Source organism: Chionomys nivalis, chromosome 5 (genome assembly GCF_950005125.1).
Source record: "Chionomys nivalis chromosome 5, mChiNiv1.1, whole genome shotgun sequence".
Taxonomy (NCBI): Eukaryota; Metazoa; Chordata; class Mammalia; order Rodentia; family Cricetidae; genus Chionomys; species Chionomys nivalis.
In genome coordinates, this window is record NC_080090.1 from 48,790,320 (window position 1) to 48,803,972 (window position 13,653).

General features: G+C 43.3%; 1 protein-coding gene across 1 annotated transcript in view; it reads left to right on the top strand.

Moving 5' to 3' along the window:
• Fhit (fragile histidine triad diadenosine triphosphatase) overlaps window positions 1-13,653 on the top strand; it is a 1,428,341-nt gene that overhangs the window by 233,335 nt on the left and 1,181,353 nt on the right. The window lies entirely within an intron of this gene.

Here is a 13,653-nt window from a genome sequence, read left to right on the forward strand (position 1 = left end):
CTTTGTGCAGGTGAGCAGGAGCAGCCGTCATCCTGATCTTTCCATTCCTCAGTCTTTAGCTATGGGTGCTGGTGGGGAGCATGGATGGTATCACATGTTGCAGAAGTTCTGATTCAGGTGGCTATTCAAGGTGGTGCTTTGGAGGAGAGGAGTAGCAACCCCTGTGGGAAGGGTGGGACACCCCTCTGACATGAGGGTACTCTGGGATCTGGGGGTGGTTGAGTATCAACAGGTTTGAAGTTAAGGAATACTTAAGGTCGTTGAACATTTTGTAAGCTCAAGGAATCCCAAGTTCCTTTTTCTAACAAAATTCAGCACTAGAGTCAGGCTGCATTGCTGGCTATTTGTCGTCAGTTTTGGACTGTGATCCAGTCCTTAATAGAAGGTTGTGTTGATGTGCTTTCTGTTGCTCTGATAAACATTATAACCAAAAGCAACTTGGGGACAAATGGGGTTTATCTCATATTACAGGTTATCATCCACCATCAAAGGAAGCCAAGACAAGAACTTAAGACAGAACTACAGAGAAACACTGCCTACTAGTTTCTACCCAGGCTTAAGGTTAGCTGCCTTTCTTAAACAGTCCAGGCCCACTTTCCTAGGGATAGTACTGCCCATAGTGGGCTGGGCCTTTCTGCATCAATTAAGAAAAGCACCACAGGAGCTAGAGATACAGCTCAGTGATCGAGAGCACTGGCTTCGCTTCCATAGGACCTAGGTTTAATTCCTGGTACCCGAATGGTTCCTCACAACATCCAGTTCCAAGAGATCCAGCACCCTCTTCTGGCTCTGCAGGCAAGAGGCATATAAGTGCTGCACAGGATATGAACACAGGCAAAACACCTAAAATAAATATGCACATAAAATAAAATTAAAAATAAATTAAAAAACCAAAACACCCATGGGCCCATGTGATGGACTCGGTTCTTCAGCTGAGGTTCTCTCTTTGCAGGTGTGACAAGTTAGAAACCAAAGTAGCCATGACAGGGGCCAAGAATGAGTGGAAAGATGAAAGGCCTATGGTAAAGCTGCTGTCTTTACAAAGCACAAAGCTGCAGCTCTCAAATAGACCTTCATAGGATTAAAAGCACGTGACGCTTCTTAACCCCACAGACCTGAAATTAATCTATTCTTTCTCCATTGATTTTCAGTAATCTACTGTTAATGCCTGCCAAGGTAATTAAACACAACAGATGAAAAAGGGATTATATCCCCTTGCTAAAGGGGATGTGGGGTGTGCGGGGTGTTGGAATATACAGCCTCTCATAATATCAAATGACAGGGCCTAACTCTGGGATGCAAACACATTGTTGCAAATGTCAGTGCACAGAGAATTGGCTAGACAAGCTGCAAGGATGGCTGCTAAGCCAGCAGCCAAGCAAGGTATAAGGACGTTCCATCGTCTGTGATAATTCAGATTGGTTATCACCTAGGGTGAACAAAGAGAGACTTCAGGTTTCCATGACAAGCGTTTAAAAGTCAGACAGGGCACAGTTCGGTATTAAAACATTAAGATAAATTACAAAATATTTCATATCTACAACTGTCTCCCTTCCTTCTTACAGAGTGGCAATATAGTCATCTAGTAACTCAAATTCTGAAATTTTAACTATAATTTTCTGAATTTGGTTGTGTGTATTTGTAAAACTTGACATGAAGTTATTTTATTCTTTTCATATTATATATATATATGTCACTAGAGCTTCAGGATTATTGTTGGAAATTCAATCTAAAGAGAATATTGGGGGATTATATTTAAAAGTGTGATGTATTACTTCAAATGTAATTAATTAAAAACTGGATTTTTTCCCCCAATCTGCTAGCAATTTTTTTTTTAAATCAAAGCATTTAGAAAGAAAACTTTAAGTGTAAAAGTCCATAGTGGCCTCTAATGTGGATCCAAAATCCAGATATCTTCTCTCCAAATATTTATAACTTTGGACTTGAGTGGAATTTCAATTCCATGATGCATCTTATTATTCAACATCTGTCCAAAAAAAATAATCAGGTGAAATGCGTTGGCTAAGTTGTTTATTGAAATCATAAAAGAAAGAAAAAAAGCCCTAAGAACTGAAATGTCCAAGGTTGCCTTCTGAGTGTACTTGTTCTAGATCAGGAACCACCTGAAGAGGAGAGTCTGGAGTTGCGGAGGCCATGGATGGCTCTTACCTTTGATCAGTGCAAATATCTGAATGTTCCCTTTGTCACTGGCCTGTTTCCTAAGTCCTCCATTTCCCAATGTGACTTTAAATAATTTTTTTTTTAAATGAAGCATCCCGTCAATGATGGAAAACAGAGTAGTATCCTCTCGTTGGAATCTGTTCTTTCCCCTCAGTGTGTCTGGCTGTCCTCCTTCCCTACTGTGCCCCTCCTCTTCTGTTTGGCTCACACAGAGTGTGAGCATTCAGAGCCCCCGCTCTTCCTATAGGTTCCCGCAGACTGTGAGCTGGCTGGGGGGGGTGGGGGAGGCATGGTTCTCTTGGTGGTGAGAAGAGGTGCTCTTCTCTCTTCTTTGTCCTTTGCTGTGACCCCATCCATGCCTTAACTTGTTGTTGTAGGTGAGCCTCTTGTTTGTCCCGGCTGCCCATAACCAAAATAATCACACAGAATCTGTATTAATTAAATCCCTGCTTGGTCTATTAGCTCTAGCTTCTTCTTGGCTAACTCTTATATTAATTTAACTCATTTCTATTAATATCATCATGAGGTCGTGGCCTACCAGCAAAGTTTCAGCACATCTATCTCCCTGCTGCTGCTCCATGGCGTCTCCTGACTCCGTCCTTCTTCCTCCCAGCTTGCAGCCTAGCTTTCCCTGCCTACCTAAGTTCTGCCTTGCTATAGGCCCAAAGCAGTTTCTTTATTCACTAATGGTAATCACAGCACACAGAGGGGACTCCCACATCAACTTGTGACCAGTGGCTCTGTACTTGGTGTTTGTTGTGTCCCGTGCCTTGTTTCAAGCGCTAAGCATGTCCTCTCTTCATGCTTCGCGTCAGCTCCTGGACTGGCTGCAGTAATCACTGTTCTTATTGCAGTGATAAAATGCTCGTTAAAAACAACTTAAAACTTACCCTGGCTTACAGTTTGTGGTTGCAGACCATGGAGGGGAAGGCATGGTGGCTGGCATGTGAGGCTCTGGTCACAGGGCATCCGTAGTCTGTAAACAGAGTTGAGTACTGGCGCTCTACTTGCTCTCTCTCTTTGTGCATGGTACCACCCATGTTTTGTGTGGGTCTTCCTACTTCAACCCATCTAATCCAGCTCTGCTCTCACAACCACGCACGGGAGCTTGTCTCTTTCGCGACGCTACCATCACATCAAGCTTGTTATTACCACATTTCACATTTAGAGACGGAAATGCAAGCTATCGTAGCCCATATCCAGCTCTAAAACCTTGCTTTCTGTGACAGGGGGGTGTAAGATTAAAAATAAAAAAATATATATCTGGTTGACTCAAGAGCTGATACGTATACCACACTTTAAGGAACTATCGGTGTGAGTTATTAGAGGCTGTGCATCCATAAATTAAAGTAAAATATGTATCACATGCCCATCACAACCATAACTGACACCGCCACCACTGTCATCACTTACCACATAAACTGCCGTTCCCACCCCTTCCTCCTCCTCCTGTCCCTCCATCTCCTCTCTAGACCTAACCGTTCCTGACTGGATTTACAGAGCAAGTCCTAAACTGGTTCCTCTACACACAGAGTAACTTTTCCTCTGTTTCTCCTTTATTGAGTGAAAACATTTTCTAGGCTGGGGAGATGGTTCAGTCAATAAAGGTGCTTGTTGCAAAAGTGTGGGGACCTGAATTAGATACTTTGGCTCATTTAGAAAAAAAAAAAAGCCAGGCAGAGCTGGGGAGGTGAATCCAGGATTATGTCTTGAACTCACTGGCCACACAGGCTAGTCTGCTTGACTGCCCCCAGGCCCCTGTGAAAAACCCTGTCATCCCAAACAAAGTGGGTGTTACCTGAGGAATGACATCTGAGGTCGTCTTCTCTCCTCCACACGCAGGCACACCTGCACATACATGAACACATGTACACATGCATACATAGGTACACACAACATATTTTCTGGTGAGGACAGCCATATACAACTCATCATGTAGAGGAAGAGAATGGTAATTGCTTAGGAATCTGACAGATCAGAGTCCCGATCACCATCGTAACCTCCATGGGTCCTGTGTCTGAATTGCATCTCTCCAACTTTTCTCCCGGGATTAATGCCTCCTATTAATTACTCTGGGGAGAAAGAAATGAGATTGTTTCCCCCTCAATCACAGGAGCCACCCAGGGGCCTTTCCCCATTCCTCTGTGCCTCTCACTTGGGGACAAAATGACAGGCTGCACAGATAACTGTATAAATTAATGATGTAGCAGAAAACTTAGTATATACTTAATAGCTTACCTTTTTCACTTAAGTATTATATCATTTAGTTTTCCCAAACTGCACAGGCAGTTGTCGGTTTCTGAAGCATAGAGACTCCTTTCCTACAGACTTCATCAAACGATCTTTCTTTTGGACCAAGAAGCAATTCAAACAAAGCCTGCAGAAACCTAGGAGCAGGAGCGCTATCTCCTGCTGTGGGGCTGCCTTGGGCTGGCTGCTCTCTCTAGGGAAGGTGACCTCTCTGCCTGCTTTCTCCTTCCTGGTGTGACTGGCACTTTCTTCTCATCTTCTACTGAGGGATGAGAACAGATCTAGAGTATTTGATAAGCCCTCCACTTTCCCTATGCACTTTCCAAAGTTTTCTGAGTAGTCTCTTCATCAGACCTTTGTCAAATTATTCCAATTTGAGTGGATCATCTTTGTTTTGCCAGAATCCTGGATAGTCTAGAATAGGGGGTCGGGGGAAATGTTTCCTGGAACGTGTATGGACACTAGGCCCGGAGTTTAGATGGTGTGTCTTGGTGTATAGGAGAGCTGCTGAAGATGAGAAATACACTTGAGTGTCTGCTAGCTACTATTATGACCAGTAGTCTGGTATTGAATCAAATCAATTCTACCATTACCTTTGATGTTAAAGAGTTTGTTCCAAGACGTGCCTTCTTCTCTGCTCTTGACCTTTTGCTTATGTTATCCATTCATTACTAGTATCGGGCTTTTCACCCAATAGGCACGGACTAGTCTGTGCCATCAAGAGTGTTTACCACTATGGTCCATCCACACTCAGCACAGCCTTTACAATCCACAGATGAGGATGAGGTTCAGCCCACAAGGGCATCAGCACAGCACATCTTGATGTAGACTGTTGGTGTGTTGTAGCTGTAAACGCTGCAGAAATGGACAAGCCTGGCAACATTCCTTTTCTTTAGCATCTGCTATAGGAGAAAACTTGGACGGAAGCCTGGAAGACATGGGCAATTACAACTTTTCAGTAGAGTTTGCTGATCTGATTTCCATGTGAAATAATAAAGACCATTTCCCCTCTTCTGACTTTTTTGCTTATTAAAATTTTACTCCAAAATGTTCTCAATTACTAGATATTGATGTTTCTGGCTTTGAAAGTCTGATTGCAGATATCCTGGTAATGGTTTTTTACCTTTTAATTAACAATAAGTGCTGGGAAAATCAGCACTAGAGCAGTTAACGCTTTGGCTTCTAAGGGGCATAAGCACAGTGACTCACTAAAATGAAAATTATAATTGAATATTAGAATTAGCAAAAATTTTATATAAAGGCTTTCATCACCAACGTTTTGATACACTTAAATGTCAGAAGGATAAATTATCAATGCTGGGTCAATTCAATGACTTGATTTTAATGTCTTGTTTGAGAAGAATGGGTATTGAGTTACATTTTAAATTAGAATATGTTTCTTAATCTTACAAAGCAATGAGAGTGTGGTGTTCCCCTTTGGATAGATTTTTTTTTTCTTTGCAGATTGCAAATGGCTTGCAGTGTGTTGAATTTACAGACAAATGGCATGGGTCCCCTGAGAGAGTGGCTCTCTGTGGACTGACACAGGTTTCTCTTGGGAGATTTTATATACAATAAATTATTTATATAAACACCCAAGGCCCTTCTGCGGTGCTTTAGTATTTTTATGCCACTGTAAAACGCCACAAGCGGCGGAATGCAGGCTGCGTTTGACGACGAAAGACTGCAACAACCACCTTAGCAGCATCTCTGATGCCTGCAAGGGGAGAGGGACAGAGCACAGATGGGCTGGGGACAGCAGAGCCTGGGGCAATGCCACAGCTCCACCATGGTGGGGGATACAAGCCCAGCTGTGCAGTACAGGGGCATGCAGTGTAGAGGCTGTTGCAGGCTAGGGCATCTAAGAGCGGTTGCGATTATTTATGATGAATGCAGGGTCGTTGTTAGGAGATAGAAGAAGAAATACTTACATTATGGATTTTCACTCCCTTCAGTCAGAAGGTCTGATTGAAAGAAAGACCTCAGGACTTTCGGCTTTGTTATGGCAGTCACATGGTGGTTATACAAGGTGGGGGGGACTGGGCAGGTTTGCGTAGATGGTACCAAGGGGGAGATGGGCATCTCAGAGAAGCACACAGCACTGGGGCTGCAGCAGACAGTTAAGTATTTTCAAACTTGTGAGAGCTGATTTCAAAGGCTTCATTGCAAAAAAAGTATGAACGAGCTGAGTAGACTGTGTTAATTAAAGTAATTTAGTAATTCCATATTGTATCCCATAAATATAGGTGTGTGTGTGTGTGTGTGTGTGTGTGTGTGTGATTTGTCTGTTACAAAGGGCAGGGGAGATGGCTTAATGTGTTAGAACTGCTATGGTACAAGCAGGACCAGAGTTCAAATCCTAAGCACTCACCCTGAAGCTGCACATCTCTGTTACCCAAGCATTTTTTGATCACAGACTAACAGACATTAGGAGTCCACTGCCCAGGCAGTCTAGCCCAAACTGCACACGTCAGGGTCACTGAGAGATCCTGTCTCAAAAATTAGGAAGAGTGACAGACAGAACAGTACCCAGCACTGTCCTCCGGCATGCACACACACAAATGCACACACACACACATACACACACACAGATAAAGAGAAAAGAAAAAGTCAACTTTCATAATAATTATGGTTAATAGAAACTCATAAAGAAGCTCTATTACAGTGGTTCTCAACCTTCCTAATGTTGCAACCATTTTATATGGTTTGTCATGCTGTGGTGACCTCCAATCATAAAATTACTTTTGTTGCTTCTTCATAACCATAATTTTGCTATTGTTATGAATGGCAACATAAATATCTCAACCCACAGGTTGAGAACCTCTGCCCTATAAGAAGGTTTCTCCCATTGTTTTACCTTGCTAAACTATGCTATGTGGTAAAACCACATAAACAATGACATTTATTCAATCCAGAGTGTGCAGTCTTAGACACATTCCCTAGGTGATGACCTGCGTGCGTGCACTCGTAGTTATGTAATTTCACCATGTGTAGTTACATGAAACCACAGCCTGTGTCAACATACTCAACAATACCATCACTAGAAGACGCCCCTTCCATGCAACTCCTTGATTACACACTGTTCTTAGTAATGAACCAATAGCTAATGTGGAAAACATGGTAAACGAACATGATTTAGAAGTAATTATTGAGGCATGTCTTCCTTTGAGATCAACTCCTTCCCCAAGCAGCACAATTTTCTTGATGCTCACCCAGGGTTGCATCCAATGTGCATCCCTTTGTCTTGCTGAGTAATATCCCGTGTTGTGGGTTTGTCCATATCAAAGTTTCAACCTTTACTCATTCATGGATTGTGTGAAACCTCCATGACTAGACCACCGTGAGTCAGTCATGTGTAGGTTATCAACAGAGGGTAAGGTTATTTTCTGTAGAATGATTGATTTTCAGATAAGCAAAAATAAAAAATATATAAACACTGTCTTACCATTTCCCAGATTTTGCATTTCAACTAGAAGCGGACCGTTTTTTGCATCCTTACCAGGTTTTGTTATTTTATTACTTTTGTTTTAGCCAGACTTATGGGTGCTCAGCAGCATCTTGTGGGTTTCAGTTGCATTTGTTGGGTGACTAGGGATGCTGAGTGTCTCTCAGTGTTTTGTCTCCTTTTCTAATTGTTCTTAGTTTTTCTAGGAGCCTGGAGAATTCTGTATTTTATAGTCTAGATACTCTTTCCTTGCCTTTTGTGTGGTGGGGTTGGCCCAGCACGTCACTGTTGCTAAGGAGGGACTGTGTTACCATCACTGCTCTGTAATAGACCTGGGGCTGTGACACCCCAGTGCTGCCCTCTGGGTTTCCGTCTTTCTGACATCACCCAGACAGAGCAGACATTTGCTCTATGTGCCTATGGGCGTCTCGAGAGCCCAGCATGGGGTATATTAGAAATTAGAGGCGGGTAGATCTCTGTGAATTCAAGGCCAGCCTAAACAGCCAGGACTACACAGAGAGACAATGTTAAAAAAAAAAAAAAAAAATAAGAGCCGGCGGTGGTGGCACACACCTTTAATCCCAGCACTTGCGAGGCAGAGGCAGGCGGATCTCTGTGAGTTTGAGGCCAGCCTGGTCTAGAAGAGCTAGTTCCAGGACAGGAACCAAAAAAACTAGGGAGAAACCTGTCTCGAAAATTAAGAAAAAAAAAAAAAACACAAGCAAGCAAATGAACAAAACCCAAACTTCACAAAAGTAGAGAAGTTATACATTGTACCAAAAGTTCTGTTGCCTGAAGCCATCCTTCTCTCTTGTCTCTGTCTTTAATCACATTCCATTCCTTTCCAGGAAAACTCCTTGAATTTAGGTAGAAGCATCTCAGAGAAATGAGTCACATCCTCTATGCGTATTGATTTTCATTATCTGTTTGGTAGGACTGAGAAGCATCTAAATTGTGAAACACAACACTGCCTGTGTCTGGGAGGGTCCTTCCAACAAGGGCAAAGGAGAAAAGATCACCCTAAAAATGTGGGAAGCCCAACCCCACAGGCTGAGCATCCCTCAACGAAACAAAAAGGGAGCGGGAGACCCAGCCCAAAGGGCAATGTTCTCAATCTGCTGCCTAGCTGCCCTGGGATCATGGGCCCTGCTCTATCCCCTCCACTTTCATAACGGACTGAAGCTTTGGGAACCATTGCCCAACATCAATTTTCCTTTCCTTTAGGTTGATTTCTCTGTGTTATATTCCCAGGGGATGGAAAAAGAGTTCACACCTCATCTTCTTTCATAGGCTTAAGATTTAAGAGGCTCTTTGATATCGAAGACATGAGGCTAATTTTCTTAGAGATGAATTTTATGATCAGTGTAGGCACTATAGCCTTTGATCTTTTCATTTTGTTTTAAGGATAGTGTGTATGTGTGTGTGTTCTTGTATGTGTGCATGTATACGTGCATGCAGAGGCTAGTCTCACTCATGTGGAGTGCCTTCTACTACTCCTGACCTGACTTTTAAAAACTCTCTCTCTCTCTTTCTCTCTCTCTCTCTCTCTCTCGCTCTCGCTCTCGCTCTCTCGCTCTCGCTCTCTCTGAATCTGCAGCTCACTAGGTTGAGCAAGGCCAGATAAGCAGTACGTCTCCTGTTTCCTCCCATTCACCTTCCCAATACTAGGATTATAGCACACACCACATGCTCTGCATTTTCCGTGGGTGCATCGTATATCATCTCAGGGCTCCCTTCCCGCTCAGCACTTTACCAACAAAGCCACCCCCAAAGTGGCTTCACTGTTGTGTCTTAACTGCCATCTGCCTTACAGGAGCTTTAAGATGATAACTTTAAGTGACCTCCCTCAAAGGCAGAGCTCGAAAGCACTTTACCTACTCAGAGACAGGAGTGGCATGGACTCTTACACATTGCCTGGCTTACAAACAGAAAGCTTATTACCCTCATCACTCTTGTTTAAAGACACCTCTTTCTGAGGTGGCCTGCTTTCAGTAAGTGATCACCAAGGAACGGAAAGTCCTTTGCTTTCTCAGCCAGATCAAGACACTCCCTATGACGAGAGGAATATTTGCTGAACCCCCACCTACATTCACTTGTGCAAGTTCTAACCCCTCAAGGGATGTGGGGTGTATTGGAGTTAGGATGACCAATCTCTTGTCAACTTTACTCAACTGTGGCTCTGTGAGAGGCGTGACCAAGTGGGCAATCCCATCTGATGGTGGCCGATCTTAGTCCAAGATGTAAAGAGATCTGAGGAGCAAACATTTGATTTTTTTCAGCCTGTCTGCTTTGGTCTCTTGCTGTTGTTGCTGTAACCTATGTGGAGCCCAGGTAATTCTGGCTTCTTACGTGAACTAAAGGCTTGTGGCTGCAGGAAGCTTCCAGGCCTTCACCGTGCTTGGGCTTCTAAGACATCCGGACTGGTGGACTCAGCCCCTACTTAGTGGCAGCTTCCCCAGTGTATAGACACACTTACTAGGCTGCCCAGCTTGAATTGGATAATGCTTTGCAATACATAGTATTTTACCAGCGTTGTTCCTCGAGAGTACTCGGACGTCTCCAGGAGGTGATTAGGTGATCTCAATACAGACCTTACGAATGAGATTGCTGCTCTTGTGGAAGAATTGCCATGGGACTAGCTTGCACTCTGCGCTATATTAAGACATAGGAATAAGACTTGATCTATGATGCTTTTTTGCATCTGTGAATCTCCTGGGGACTTGTTCTGGGGTCTCTCAGTCTCTAGGACTCTAAGAAATAAATTTCTATTGTTTATAAGCTGCCCAGTTTCTGGCATTTTGCTAGCATCATCTCAGGAGGGAGACACCTCCTCCTTGATCTTCCCTCCAGATCTGCCACTGAGAGCCCAACTCTATGCCCCTCTCTCAGGTGCTCTCCTTCCCACTGCTGGGGGATCTCTCCCAGGCACTCAGGCTCCATGTGTCAAATCTACTCCATGAGCCGGTGCTGTCGGAATAGTCTTCTGGTGGCTGCCCTGTCTTCCTAAACGGACAGGCCTTCTGTGAGAAACCAGCATTCTGTCCCCTCTCTGGATCACAGTGTCTTTTGTCTTTAACTGTCAATCTAAATGATAATCAGTTTGTCCTTACGATCTTCTCTCTGAAGAATGACAAGCTAGAATATTGTACATGTTACCTGTTCTCGACGTCTACTGCCAGAGAGCCATAACTAGGATTCCTTTTTTTCTCTCAAGACTGTCTGTTTTGATGAAGCACTGGGAGCAGACATAGAGGATGTCTGAATTATTGTTTCAGAAAGCATGTTCACACCTGCAGTTCCATCTACTGCTGCTGCTGTTAATATTCAGTCCCTGCAAGTCACCCACATGGTCTCTAGGACTGTGTTTTCCATGTGCTATATCATTGGGCCTCTTGGCTTAATTTGGAGCTTGCGAGAAGAGACATGGTGGCCCTGGCATTATCCCTAAGCTTCTTTCCTTGGCTCCCAGCTGAGTGCGGTGTACACACACGGGGTGCCCACATAATTCAGTCTGCACCTCCCACGATGAACCATGCTCTCCTGATTTATTTCCCACAGTGCCCCTAGATTAAGAGTGTGGAGAGCTCCCACGCACCCGAAGTGACTCTTCTACCTGTTCATTTAAGTTTTTCCCTATCTGGATTATGGCATGTCATAGAAGAAACCTCGGTGAAGCCTCTGAATCCTTTACAGAAGTCATTATAGAGGTCTCATGTATTTGACTTTATGTCTTCTTTACGTGCTAAATAAGACAAAACAACAGCCTGCAGAATGGGGAAGGCTCTTCACCAACCTCCCTGACAGAGGGCTGATCTCAAAAATGTATAAAGAACACAAAAAACTAGATATCAAAATACAAAGTAATCAGATTAAAAAAATGGGGCACAGAGCTAGGTAATACAGAATTCTCAGCAGAAGAATCTCAAATGACCGAAAAACATTTAAGGGATTGCTCAACATTATTAATCATCAGGGAAATACAAATCAAAACAACTCTGAGATACCATCTTGCACCTGTTAGATGTAAAACAAAGGATAACCAGACTATAATCCACAGCTCTAGAGAAGCTAGGTAACAAGGAAGACCCTAAGAGGGACACCTGGATCGCCCTGGGAAGGGGACTTAGATGAGATCTCCTGAGTAAACTGGGGATGAAGGGGGGAGGTAAAAGGGAGGGAGTCGGGGATGGGAACATGAGGGAACGTGATGTCAAGGAGGGGAGGGATGAAGTGGGAGAGCAATGAAAGAGAGATATTGATAGAGCGAGCCCCTATAGGGTTAGGGAGAAACCTGGTGATAGCGTAATTCCCAAGAATCCACAAGGATGACCCCAGCCAAGATTCCCAGCAATAGTGAAGAGGGTGCCCAAATTTTCCTTCCCCTGTAGGCGAATACCACTACTATCATCATAGAGCCTTCATCTAACTGATGGAACCAGATGCAAAAATCCTTAGCCAAGCACCAGCCAAGCTCCAGGAAACCAATCAAAGAGACAGAGAATGGAATATATCAGCAAGAGAGGTCAAGATCATGGTGTAGAAAGCTATAGAGACTGCTGAACCAATCTCGTGGAAACTCTTCAACTTTAGACCGACAGCTGTGGAGCCTCCATGAGACCGAACTAGGCCCTCTGCATGTGGGAGAGAGTTCTGTAGCTTTCTCTATCTGAGGAGCCCCTGGAGGCAGGACCACATTTAATTTCTGGTGCATGAGTTAATTTGTTGGAACCCATTCTTGTGTTAGGATGCCATGCTCAGCCTTGATGGGTTCTATGGCATACATGGTATATATAAGCTGGCTTCTATGGTATATATAAGCTGGGTTCTACGGTATACATGGTATATATAAGCTGGCTTCTATGGTATATATAAGCTGGGTTCTATGGTATACATGGTATAGATAAGCTGGGTTCTATGGCATACACGGTATATATAAGCTGGGTTCTATAGCATACATGGTATAGGTAAGCTGGGGTTTCTGGCAGTCCTATTTTCAGGTTATTTTTGAGGAACCTCTACACCGATTCCTTACTGGCTGCACTAGTTGACAGTCCCACCAGCCAACAGCAAAGTCCCTTCCCCTCTTCTCAGGCTTTTTTGTCATGTTGATTCTAGCCTTCTTGGGTGGTATGACACAAAATCTCAATGTAGTCTTAATTTGCACTTAGCTGTTCCCATAAGATGTTGGACATTTATTTTTCCAGTGTGTCAACTGAGGTTTTTTTATTTTGAAAAGTATTGTTTTAGCTGCTTATCTGTCCATTTATTACCTGGGTGGTTTCTCTTCTATTTTCCAATTGAGGTCTGGATATTAGTTCACTGTCTGGTGAATACATGGGAAATTTTCCTCCTGTAATGCAGGCCATCTCTCCACTCTGGTAACTGTTTAGTTTGCTATGATGGGATTCCATTTGTCCACTTTGCTCTCATCTCACCAGCCCTAGGAGTCCCCATTAGAAAGTCATGGCCCGAAGGCCACAATCCATGTCTGTACCCCAGTCCTTTTCAGCTTCAGTTTGCATTCAAGACTTGTGAAGTAATATTTTCCTTATAGTTATATGGCTTCTAATACTGAGAGACAGACAAAGGCTGTGACTTTTATTTTAGAGTGCCATAAGCTTTTTTTTTTTTTTCTTTTTCTTTTTTTTTTTTTTTTTTTTTGGATTTTCGATACAGGGTTTCTCTGTGGCTTTGGTTCCTGTCCTGGAACTCACGCCATAAGCTTTTTCTAAAAAAACAAACAAACAAACAAAAAACAAAAACAAAAAAAAAACCTT